Source organism: Rousettus aegyptiacus, unplaced genomic scaffold (assembly GCF_014176215.1).
Source record: "Rousettus aegyptiacus isolate mRouAeg1 unplaced genomic scaffold, mRouAeg1.p scaffold_m13_p_9, whole genome shotgun sequence".
NCBI lineage: Eukaryota > Metazoa > Chordata > Mammalia > Chiroptera > Pteropodidae > Rousettus > Rousettus aegyptiacus.
In genome coordinates, this window is record NW_023416312.1 from 88,064,083 (window position 1) to 88,076,378 (window position 12,296).

A 12,296-nucleotide genomic window follows, 5' to 3' on the forward strand; every position below is an offset into this window, starting at 1 on the left:
CCCACCCCCTATCCTCTAGTAAGCACTAGTCCATTGTCCATGTCCCAAAGTCTCCGTTTGTCCTGTTCATTTGTTGCTTTTAGGTTTATATCCCACGTGTAAGTGATATCATGTGATTTTCAACTTTTTTTGTCTGGCATATGTTGCTTAGTATGATTATCTCGAGGTCCATCCATGTTGTCATAAATGGCAGTATTTCATCTCTTCTTATGGCTGAGTAATATTCCATTGTATATATGTGCCACTACTTCTTTAGCCAATCGTCTATTTTAGGACATTTCAGTTGCTTCTATGTCATGGCCACTGTGAATAATGCTGCTATGAACATCAGTGTGCAAATATCTTTTTGGATATGGGTTTTCAAGTCTTTGGGGTAAATACCCAGTAGAGGGATTGCTGGATCATATGGCAGATTAATTCTTAGTTTTTTGAGGAACTTCCATACTGTTTTCCATAGTGGCTATACCAATCTGCAATCCCACCAGCACCATATGAGGGTTCCTTTTCTCCGCATCCTCTCTAAAATTTGTTATTACCAGTCCTGTTGATTGTACCTATTCTAACAGGTGTGGGATGGTGGCCTCTTTTCATATGTTTGTAGGATATTTGTATGTCCTCTAGGGAGAAGTGTCTGTTCAGGTCCTCTGTCCAATTTTTGATTGGATCATTTTTGTTGTTGTTGTTATTGAGTCTTATGAGTTCTGTGTATATTTTGGATATTAGGCCCTTATCGGAGGTGTTTCTTGCAAATATATTTTATCATTCAGGTGGTGGTCTCTTTACCTTGTTGACAATTTCATTTGCTGAGCAGAAGCTTTCTAGTTTGATATAGTCTCATTCATTTATTTTTGCTTTTACTTCCCTTGCCTTTGAGGTCAAATTCATAGAATCCTCCTTAAGTCTAATGTCCTTGAGTTTAGTTCCTACATTTTCTTCTATGCATTTTATTGTTTCACGTTTTATATTCAGATCCTTAATTGATGTTGAGTTAATTTTGATATGTGTATTCATTCTTTTGCAGGTGGCTTTCCAGTTTTCCCAGCACCATTTATTGAAGAGGCTTTCCTTTCTCCACTATATGTTTTTGGCTTTTTTTTTTTGTCAAAAGTTATTTGCCCATATAAACATGTGTTTACTTCTGGACTCTCAATTCTGTTCCACTGGTCCGTGTGTCTTTTTTTCTGCTACTACCATGCTATTTTGATTACTGTCACTTTGTAGTATAGTTTGAAGTCAGGCAGAGTGATGCCTCCAGCCAAATTCTTTTTTCTCAGGATGGCTTTGGCAATTCAGGATCTTGTGTGCTTCCATACAAATCTGATGATTTTTTGTTCTATTTCTATAAAATTGCTGATGAGATTTGGATGGGGATTGCATTATATCTGTATAATGCTTTAGGTAATATGGTCATTTTAACTATGTTGATTTATCCAATCCAAGAACACGAAGTAGCTTTCCATTTCTTTGTAACTTCTTCAATTTCTTTTAATAGGGTCTTGTAGTTTTCATTATATAGGTCCTTCACATATTTTGTTAGATTTATTCCTAGGTATTTTATTCTTTTTGTTGCAATTGCAAAGGGAATTATTTTTTCCACTTCTTTTTCTAATGCCTCATTATTAGCATATACGAATGCTATGGATTTTTGAACATTGATTTTGTATCCAGAAATTTTACTGTATTTGCTTATTGTTTCTAGTAGTGTTCTTGTGGAGTCTGTAGGGTCTTCTATGTAGAGAGTCATGTCATCTGCAAATAGTGACAGTTTGACCTCTTTGTTTCCTATTTGGATGCCTTTTATATCTTTCTCTTAATCTGATTTCACTCTCTAGGACCTCCAGTGTTCTATTGAATGACAGTGGCAATAGCAGACAGCCTCCCCTTGTTCTTGATCTTAGAGGGAAGGTTTTAGTTTTTCACCATTAAGTATAATGTTGGCTGAGAGTTTGTCATAGTTGACCTTTATAATGTTAATGTACTTGCTTTCTGTACCAATTTTGTTAAGTGTTTTGATCATAAATGGATGCTATATCTTGTCAAAGTCTTGTTCTGCATCTATTGATATGATCATATAATTCTTATTTTTTTCATTTGTTTATGTGGTGGATCACATGATTTTATTTCCGGATGTTGAACCATCCCTGTGCCACAGATGAAGCCCACTTGATTGTGGTGTGTAATCTTTTTAATATGTTGCTGTATTTGGTTCACCAGTATCTTATTTAAGATTTTTGCATCTTTGTTCATGAGAGATATTTGTCTGTAGTATTCTTTTCTTTGCATTATCTTTACCATGTTTTGGTATCAGGGTAATATTGGCCTCATAAAATGAGTTGGGAAGTATTGGTACCTCTGATTTTTTGGAAGTTTTGAGAAAAATAGGTATTAAATCTTCGAATGTTTGGTAGAATTCCCTGGTGAAGCCATCTGGTCCTGGACTTTTACTTTTTGTAGGTTTTGATGATTGTTTCAGTTTCCATATTGCTGATCAGTCTACTTAGGTTTTCCAGTTCTTGATTCAGTCTAGAAAGGTTGTATTTTTCTAAGTACTGGTCCATTTCTTCCAGGTTATTAAATTTGGTTTTATATAATTTTTCATAGTATTCCTGTATGATCCTTTGTATTTCTGCAGTGTCTGTCACAATTTCCCTCTGATTTTGTTTGTTTGTGTCTTTTTTATTATTTCTTTAGTGAGTCCAGCCAGGAGTTTGTCAATTTTATTATCCTTCTCAAAGAACTAGCTCTTTGTTGTATTTATATTTTCTATATTTCTGTTTATTGTTTTCCATTTCATTTATTTCTGTTCTAATTTTGATTAATTTTTCCATCTGCTGATTTTAGGTTTCATTTCTTCTTCATTTTCTAGTTTCTAAAGATGAAGTGTTAAGTTGTTCATTTGGGCTTGCTCTTCAACTTTTCTCTTATGACCATTTTTGCCATGTCCCAAAAGTTTTGATATGTTGCACTATCATTATCATTCATTTCTATGTATCTCTTGATATTTCTTTTTATCTTCTTTGACCCAGTCATTCTTCACTAGCATGTTGTTTAATCTCCATGTATTTGTGGTTCTTCCTGCTTTCTTTTTGCAGTTAATCTCTAGTTTCAAAATATTATGATCAGAAAATATGGTTGGTGTGATTTCAACTCCATTCTGCAACTCTGTGCCTTTTTATTGGTGAGTTCAGTCCATTTCTATTTAGGGTGATTATTGAAATATGAGGTTTTTATTATAGTCATTTTCTCATTTGCTTTCTGGTAGCTCAGTGTTTTCATTGCTTCCTTGTCCTCGTGTTTCTGTTTTCTTTATTTTGGTTGGCTTTTGTGGGTTTTTCCTGTGGTTCTTCTTTTTTTTTGTTATGTACTTCAGTTCTGAATTTTTGGTGTGTGGTGATTATTATGAATATGTGAAGGATAGTTCTATATATACAGTTATCTGTTTTCTTCGACATGTGCCTTATCTCCATTCCCTGTTGGGAATTTGGATCTTTGAGTCCTCCTCTTTTCAGTCATTGCTATCTCAATTTGTCCCTATGTATGCTGAATGTTAATTATTATCTTGCTATAGCAATTCTCTTCTTATTGTTTAAGCTTATAGTGCCCTATTCTTAGTAAGGTTTGCACTCCTCTACTTCTATTTGTCTGGTAGTTGCCTTACTCCTAATTATTTATTTTTTCTGTCACTTTGTTTTAGGTGAGCTGACCTCTTTCAGAATTTTCTGTAGTGCAGGCCTCATAGTGGAGAATTCCCTTATTTTTTGTATGTCTGGAAAGGTCTTTTTTTCTCCTTTTATATGTAAAGAAGAGCTTAGCTGGACACATTATTTTTGCCTGGTAGGTCATTTCATTTAATAGTTTGCATATTTGATTCCACTCCTCTCTATCTTGTAAGGTTTGTGCTGAGAAGTCTGACAATAATCTAATGGGTTTTCCTTTATAAGTTACCATCTTCTCCCTGGCTGCCCTGACAATTCTATCTTTGTTGTTAATTTTTGATAATTTTAATGCAATGTTTCTTTGTGAAAGCCCTTTTGGGTTGAGATAATTTTGTTTTCTGTTGACTTCTTGAATTCCTAGCTCCAGCTCATTCCTTAGATTTGGGAAATTCTCATCAACTATTTGTCTAAAAATGCCTCCTAGTCCCTGTTATGTTTCCCCGCCTTCAATAATGCCCATTATTCTTATGTGTTCCTCTCCTGATGGTATCAGCTAGTTCTTATATTTCTCTTTCATTATTTTTCATTCTTTAGTTTCTCTCTTTTTCCTTCTGATTTATTTCTAGATTTCTGTCTTCGATATCCTAATCCTTTCCTCCATTTGGTCAACTCTATTTCCTAAGCTTGCTATTTCATTTTTCTGCTCTTGCAGTGTGTTCTTCATCTCCAGAAGTTCTATTTGGTTCTTTTTGAGGGTTTCAATTTCCTTGATTAATAACGCATTTTGCTCATCTAGTTGTTTTTTTCAGCTCCTGAAATTGTTGATATGACTCATTTCAGAGCTCACTGAGTTGTTTCAGAAGTACCATCCTAAATAATCTGTCATTTAAGTTGCATATTTCTATGTCTTTAAGCTTATTTTCTGGAGATTTTTCACTTACTTTCTGAGATGCATTGTCACCTTGGTTGTTCATGGTGTTTAATGGACTATTTCTCCACCTGGGCATTGATGGAAATGTATTCTGCTTTTTAAAGAAAGAATATTTATTATATAAAGGTCTCTCTTTAGTCTATTGCTAAGATGGTGTATTTTTTCTGGTTTTCAGTAGGTTGCATCCTAGACTCTTGGATCCCTACTTTATATAAAGCCTTAATAATGCCTTTTAAATTTCTCGTAGATATTTAATCATGCTCACTACTCTCAGTGTCAGTTCTTGTTAGTAGTTAGTGACAGTTTTTGTAGTGTTTGCTCAGATTTCCCTCGGGCCCTGCAGTGTTTATTCTCATAGAAAATGTGGAGAGGGCCCTCTGGATTGGGGATTGAGGGCTGCAGCTCAGCCTGGGTTTTGAAACCGTGGCCAGTAAAACCAATTGTTGTTTCTCTGCCATTCTGCTTCTCTACTTTCTGCTTTGATGACCAGGCCCTGCCACCGGCCGGCTGCCTGGAGCTCACAGCTATCTCAGGCAGGGTCGTTCAGGGATCCAAATAGAACTTCTGGAGATAAACAACACACTGCAAGAGTTGAAAAGTAAAATACTAAGCTTGGGGAATAAAGTTGAAAAAATGAAGAATAGGATCAGTGATATTGAAGACAGAAATCTAGAAATAAATCAGAATAAAGAAGACAAAACTTAAGAATGAAAAATAATGAAAGAGGAATACAAGAACTAGCAGATACCATCAGGAGAGGCAACAAGAATAATGGGCTTTCTAAAAGGGGAGAAAAAGAAGCAGGAACAAGAAAGCATTTTAGACAAATAGTTGAGAATTTCCCAAACCTAAGGAGTAAGTTCAAGCTTGGAATTCAAGAAGTCAACAGAACACTCAATTATCTCAATCCAAAAAGGCCTTCTGCAAGTTAGTTTGTGTTAAAATTATCAAAAATCAATGACAAAGACAGAGTTCTTAGGATAGCCAGGGTACAAAGACAAAAATCTATCAAGAAAAACCCATTAGATTATCATCAGACATCTCAGCACAAACTTTACAAGCCAGAAATGAGTAGAATCAAATATCAAGTTATTAAGTGAAAGGAACTACCAGCCAAGAATAATGTATCCAGATAAGCACTCCTTTACATATGAACAAGAAATAGATGCCTTTCCAGACATACAAGAATTGAGGGAATTCTCCACTATGAGGCCTGCACTGCAGGAAATACTGAAAGGGGTCAGCTCACATAAAACAAAATGACAAAAAATAGATAACTATGAATGAAGTGACTCACAGGCACATAGAAGCAGAGGAGTGCAAATCTTACTAAGAACAGGGCATTACAAGCTTAAGCAATAAGAAGAGATTTGCAATAGTAAGATAGTAATGAATGTTCCGCACACATAGGGACAAATTGAGACAACAATGACAAAAAAAGAGAAGATTCAAAGATCCAAATTCACAAAGGGGAATGGAGATCAGGGACATGCAGAAGGAAATGGAATATATATATATATATATATATATATATATATATATATATATGGAATTATCCTCTACATATTCATAATGTTAACCACACATCAAAGATTCAGAACTGAAGTATGTAACATAAAACAAGAAGGACTAGAGGGAAAACCCACAAAACCCAATGAAAATTAAGAAAACAGAAACACAAGGAAAAGGAAGCAATAGAAACACTGAGCTTCCAGATAGCAAAAGATAAAATGACGATAACAAATCCTCATATTTCAATAGTCACCCTAAATATAAATGGACTGAAATCACCGTTAAAAAGGCACAAAGTTGCAAATTGGATCAAAAAACAAAACCCCACCATATGCTTCCTCCTGGAACCACATTTAATTTCCAAAAACAAATATAGACTCAAAGCGAAAGGGTGGGATATGATATTTCTAGCAAATGGCATTCAGAGAAAAGCGGAAGTAACAGTATTAATATTGGATTAAATATACTTTGAAATAAAAATGTAAAGAAAGATAATGAAGGACACTTCATAATGATAAAGGCAATCATGCACCAAGAAAACATAACACCTATTAATGCCTATGCTCCCAATCAGGGAGCCCCAAAATACATAAAGCAATTACCAACAAAACTAAAGGGAGCAACAGACCAAAATACTATCTTAGTAGGGAACCTAAATACCCCACTGTTGGATATGGACAGATCATCCAAACAGAAAATCAGTAAGGAAATAACATCCTTAAATGACACATTAGACCAACTGGACATAATTGACATTTACAGAGCCTTTCATCCCAAAACAGCTGCTTCTACATTATTCTTTAGTGCACTTGGAACATTCTCAAGGATTGACCACATACTGGGACACAGAGATAGCCTCGACACATATAACCGAGGTTGAAATCATACCAACCATATTCTCTGATCATAATGCTTTGAAGCTGGAGATCAACTGTAAAAATAAAGCAGGAAGAACCACTAATATATGGAGATTAAACAACATACTACCGAAGAATAACTGTGTCAGAGAAATAAAAAAAATATATGAAGAGATACATAGAAATTACTTAATGGTGAAAAACTAAAAAACTTCACTCTAAGATCAGGGACAAGACAAAGGCTGTCCACTATTGCCACTGTTATTCAATATAACATTATAGGTCCAAATGAGTGCAATCAGGCAAGAGAAAGATATAAAAGATATCCAAATTGGAAATGAAGAATTCAAAATGTCACTATCTGTGAGTGACATGATTCTCTACACAGAAAACGCTAAAGACCCTACAAGAACACTACTGGAAACAATAAGCAAATGCAGTAAATTTTCTGGATACAAAATCAATGTTCAAAAATCATAGCGTTCCAATATTCTAATAATGAAGTGTCAGAAAAAGAAGTGGAAAAAAAATAATTCCTATTGCAATTGCAACAAAAAGAATAAAATACTTAGGAATAAATTTAAGGAAACAAGTGAAGGACCTATATAATGAAAACTATAAGACTCTATTAAAATAAATCAAAGAAAATGCATAGAAATGGAAAGATACTCCTTGGTCTTGGACTGGAAGAAAGAACATAGTTAAAATAACCTTATTACCTAAAGCATTATACAGAGTTAATGCAATCCCCATCCAAATTTCATCAGCATTTTTTATAGAAATAGAACAAAAAAAATCATCAGTTTTGTAGGGAAGCACAAAAGACCTTGAATCTCTAAAGCCATCCTTAGAAAATAGAACTCAGCTGGAGGCATCACTCTGCCTGACTTTAAATTATACTACAAAGCAATAATAATCAAAATGGCATGGTATTAGCAGTAAAACAGACACATGCACCAGTGGAACAGAATCCAGAGTCTAGAAGTAAACCCATGTTTATATGGGAAAATAATTTTCTACAAAAGGGCCAAAAACATACAGTGGAGAAAAGAAAGCCTTTTTAATAAATGGTAGTTGGAAAACTAGAAAGCCATCTGCAAAAGAATGAAACTAGGTTTTTTTTGTCTATCACCACACACCAAAATTAACTCAAAATGGATTGAGGACCTGAATATAAGACCTGAAACAATAAGGTGCCTAGAAGAAAACATAGGAACTCATGGACTTTGGACTTAAAGAGGATTTTATGAATTTGAACTCAAAAGTAAAGAGAATAAAAGCAGAAATAAATGAATGGGACTGCATCAAACAACAAAGCTTCTGCACAACAAGGAAACCATCAGCAAGGTAAAGAGACAACCATCTGAATGGGAAAATATATTTGCAAGCAACACTTTTGATAAGGGCCTAATGTCCAAAATACACATAGAACTCATAGAACTCATAACAACAACAACAAAAAGCCCCAAACAATCCAATAAAAAAAATGAGTAGGGGACATGAACAAACACTTTTCCCATACAAATGGCCAACAAACATATGAAAAGATGTTCGTCATCACTAGCTATTAGGGAAATGCAAATCAAAATCACAATGAGGTGCCATCTCGCACTTGTTAGAATACCTGTTATCACCAGGACAAGTAATAATAAGTGTTGAAGAAGATGCGGAGAAAAAGGAACCCTCATCCACTGCTGGCGGGACTGCAAACTGGTATAGTCACTTTGGAAAACAGTATGGAGGGTCCTCCAAAAACTAAGAATTGATCTACCATATAATTCAGCAATCCCTCTACTGAGTATTTACCTCAAAGACTTGAAAACACATATCCAAAAGAATATTTGCATGCCAATGTTCATAGCAGCATTATTCACAGTGACCATGACATTGAAGCAACCAAAGTGACCTATGATAGATGATTAAATAAAGAAGCAGTGGTACATATATACAATGATATATTACTCAGCCATAAGGACAGATGAAATACTGCATTTGTGACAACATGGATTTACCTCAAGATAACCATGCTAAGCAAAATAAGCCAGACAGAAAAAGTTTACAATCACATGATATCACCTATATGTGGGATATAAACATAAAAGTAACAAATGAACAGAAGTAACAAACAGGGACTCATAGACATGGACAATAATCTAATGGTTACCATATGGTGGAGGTGTGGGGGGGAGGAGGGAGGTAGATGGGGTGAAAGGGGTTGAATATGTGGTGACAGAAAGAAGTCTAACTATGGGTGGTAAAGACACAATGCAATAAATATATGCCTTACTGTTAAATTGTATATCTGTAACTTACTGGATTTCATTAACCAATGCCAATGTCACCAAAAATATAATAATAACTAAAAATATATTTTAAAATATTTATAAAACTTAATCAATAATGACAGAAAAGATGTCATTCAGTGCCTATAGATGAAAATAAGAGATATATCTGGAAATGAGCACAATAGAACTTCTTAGATTAATGTGAATGATCTATATGTTGACCATGGTAAAGACTGTACTAATATAAACAGTTGTTATAACTCATTGGATTGTATACATAAAATGGATCCATTCTGGTTGTTATAATTATACCTTAGTAAAATTGATTTTTAAAAAGACGTAGAAGATAGAATGGGGAGGTCCGACATACATCTAATAAGAATTCCAAATGGAGATAATACAGATGTCACATGCTTTTCAAAAGTTCACATTAATCCACTTCACTTTTAAGTAAGACCTACATTAGTACCTGCTTTTGCTAATGGGAGTAAATCCAAAGAGGATTTTAATTTTTACAAAAAAAGATAAAAAATAAAAAATAACGTTCAGTGTTTGTCTTACAATGAGCCATGTTAGAGGCAACATGCACCCCAAACAGCAAGAGTAGCACCTCCAAGCTCCATTCCCAGGAACTACACTCAGATCTCACCATCAAGCTGCCATAGTTTTGTGAGCATGTGTCTATGAGCGTATGTGCTTTATTTCCATTTATTTTGTGCTTTCAATAGCAAGATGTGTTCTATGATATCAGAAAAGCCTCATAAAGGTGTTTCACTCAGCATAAAACCAGACACAATTAAGTATTTTAATCATAGGGAACAAAATAAAGATGGTGTGCATGTGTTGAGTTTTGGATCTTGGGACACTCAAAAAATTTTTCAGATAAATTAATGCTAATTTCTTCTTTATCTTATACCATTTCGGCTTATAAAGGTTTTTCTATGAATGTTTTAATTTCGGATACTGGGGGAAACCTGTATAGAGAATGGGAGAGAATCAATATTTTTAAAAATATATATATTTTATTTTTCAATTACAGTTGCGATACAATATTATATCAGTTTTGGTAGTACAACACACTGATTAGACATTTATATAACTTATGATGTGATCACCCTGATAAATCTAGTACTGATCTGACACCATATGTAATTATTAAATGTTTTGACTACATTCAAAATGGAGAGAAATAAGAAATTGCCCTGAAGTGGTAGAAGGTAGGAGGTGGCAAAGACTCAAGGCTTCCCAGTCCCCAGCAACTGAGACAGAAACTATGGCAGTAGCAGCTGGCAGTGGCAGCCAGAAGCTGCAGATGCCTCTTTAAAGGGCCATGTTCGTGAGTGGACATTTGTGGTGACAGACCTGCTCATTCTCAGTGCCAGCACCAAGTTGGCTGCTTGAAGGGCACCAGAGACTTACAGGGGAACACTGAGTTGTTGGAGTAAGGGTGGAAGTGAGTCTCTCTCCTGGGAAAATTGCTGGCAGCATCCATCGTTCCTCTGTTGAGACCTCCACTCTCTCACTGTGCTGACATAACACTGCCATATCTGAGATGTCATCAATCCAGATAACAGAAATCACTCTGCCCAGAGGATTACCTGAAATTCTACCTCCCAAAGTCACAGACCCACCCAAGCCACATCCAGTTGTGTCCTCGGTGGGTCAAGTGCTCCTTGCTGAGCAGCGCCAAGACTCACACTTGTGGCAGCTGACCACGGTTTCTTGCATGGCCTCTTGAGGGAACTATAAGCACAGCATCTATGGATTGTTTGCTGAATCTTAACAGGTGGCCTCGGAGGGGCACAGTCTGGGGTAAACTTGGTCTGCAGCTGAATCCCTCTCAGGACTGTGCCACTGGAAACCTACTATACAAAGCCATGCAAAAAAGACAGGAGACTTAGGGAATTTGTCTACTACATAAAAACAGACACAGAAAGGGAACCAAAAGGGGAAGGCAAAGAAGCAGAAACCATATAACAGAACAGAGCAGAGATCCAGGAATAATGGAGTCAAGCAATCTACAGATGCAGAGTTCAAAATATTAGTTATAAATGTGCTCAATGAACTTAGGGGGAAAGTAAATGAATTCCATGAGAACTTTAACAAAGTTATAAACAGCAATGGAAATGTAAATTATAAAAAAGAACCAATCAGAAATGAAGAACACATTATCTGAGATGAAGAGTCTATTAGATGGAATCAACAAAGTGGATAAAGAAGAGGATCAAACCACCAATATGGAGGATAGGGAAGCCAAGAAAACTCAATTAGGAGGGAAAGAAAAAAGGAGCCAAGACTATAATAATAATTTAAGGAGCCTATGGGACACAATTAAATGTAAAAAATATCCATGTAATAGGGGTACCTGAAGGAAAAAAGAAGTTGAAAAGCTTTTTTAAGAAATAATGATGGAAAACTTCCCTAACGTGGTGAAGGAAATAGACATACAACCCCAGGAAGCTCAGAGTGTCCCCCCCAAAAAAAAGAACCCAAAGAGGCACACATGAAGACGCATCATCATTAAAATGCCAAAAGTTAAATACAAAGATAGAATCTTAAAAGTATCAAGATAAAAATAATTAGTTACCTACAGGAGAGCACCCATAAAACTGGCAGCTGATTTCTCAAAAAGAAACTTTGCAGGACAGAAAGGCTTGACACAAAATATTCGACGTGATGAAAACACAAGATCTACAACTCAAAATACTTTATCCAGCAAAGCTATCATTTAGAATCGAAGAACAGATAAAGAGCTTCCAAGACAAAAATAAGTTTAAAGGTATTATCAACATAAAGCCAGTATTCCAGGAAATGTTGGAAGGACTTCTTTTAGAAGAAAAAACATGTATCAAAAACAGGAATAAAGAATAGTAATAACTACATCTTTATCAACAAGTACCTCAAATGGAAAAGATTAAGTGCTCCAACCAAAAGATAAGGTGGCTGAATGGATAAGAAACCAAGACTCCTACCTATGCTACCTACAAGAGACTCACTGAAGATTAAAAGACACACACAGATTAAAACGAAGGGGATGGAAAATAATATTGCCTTG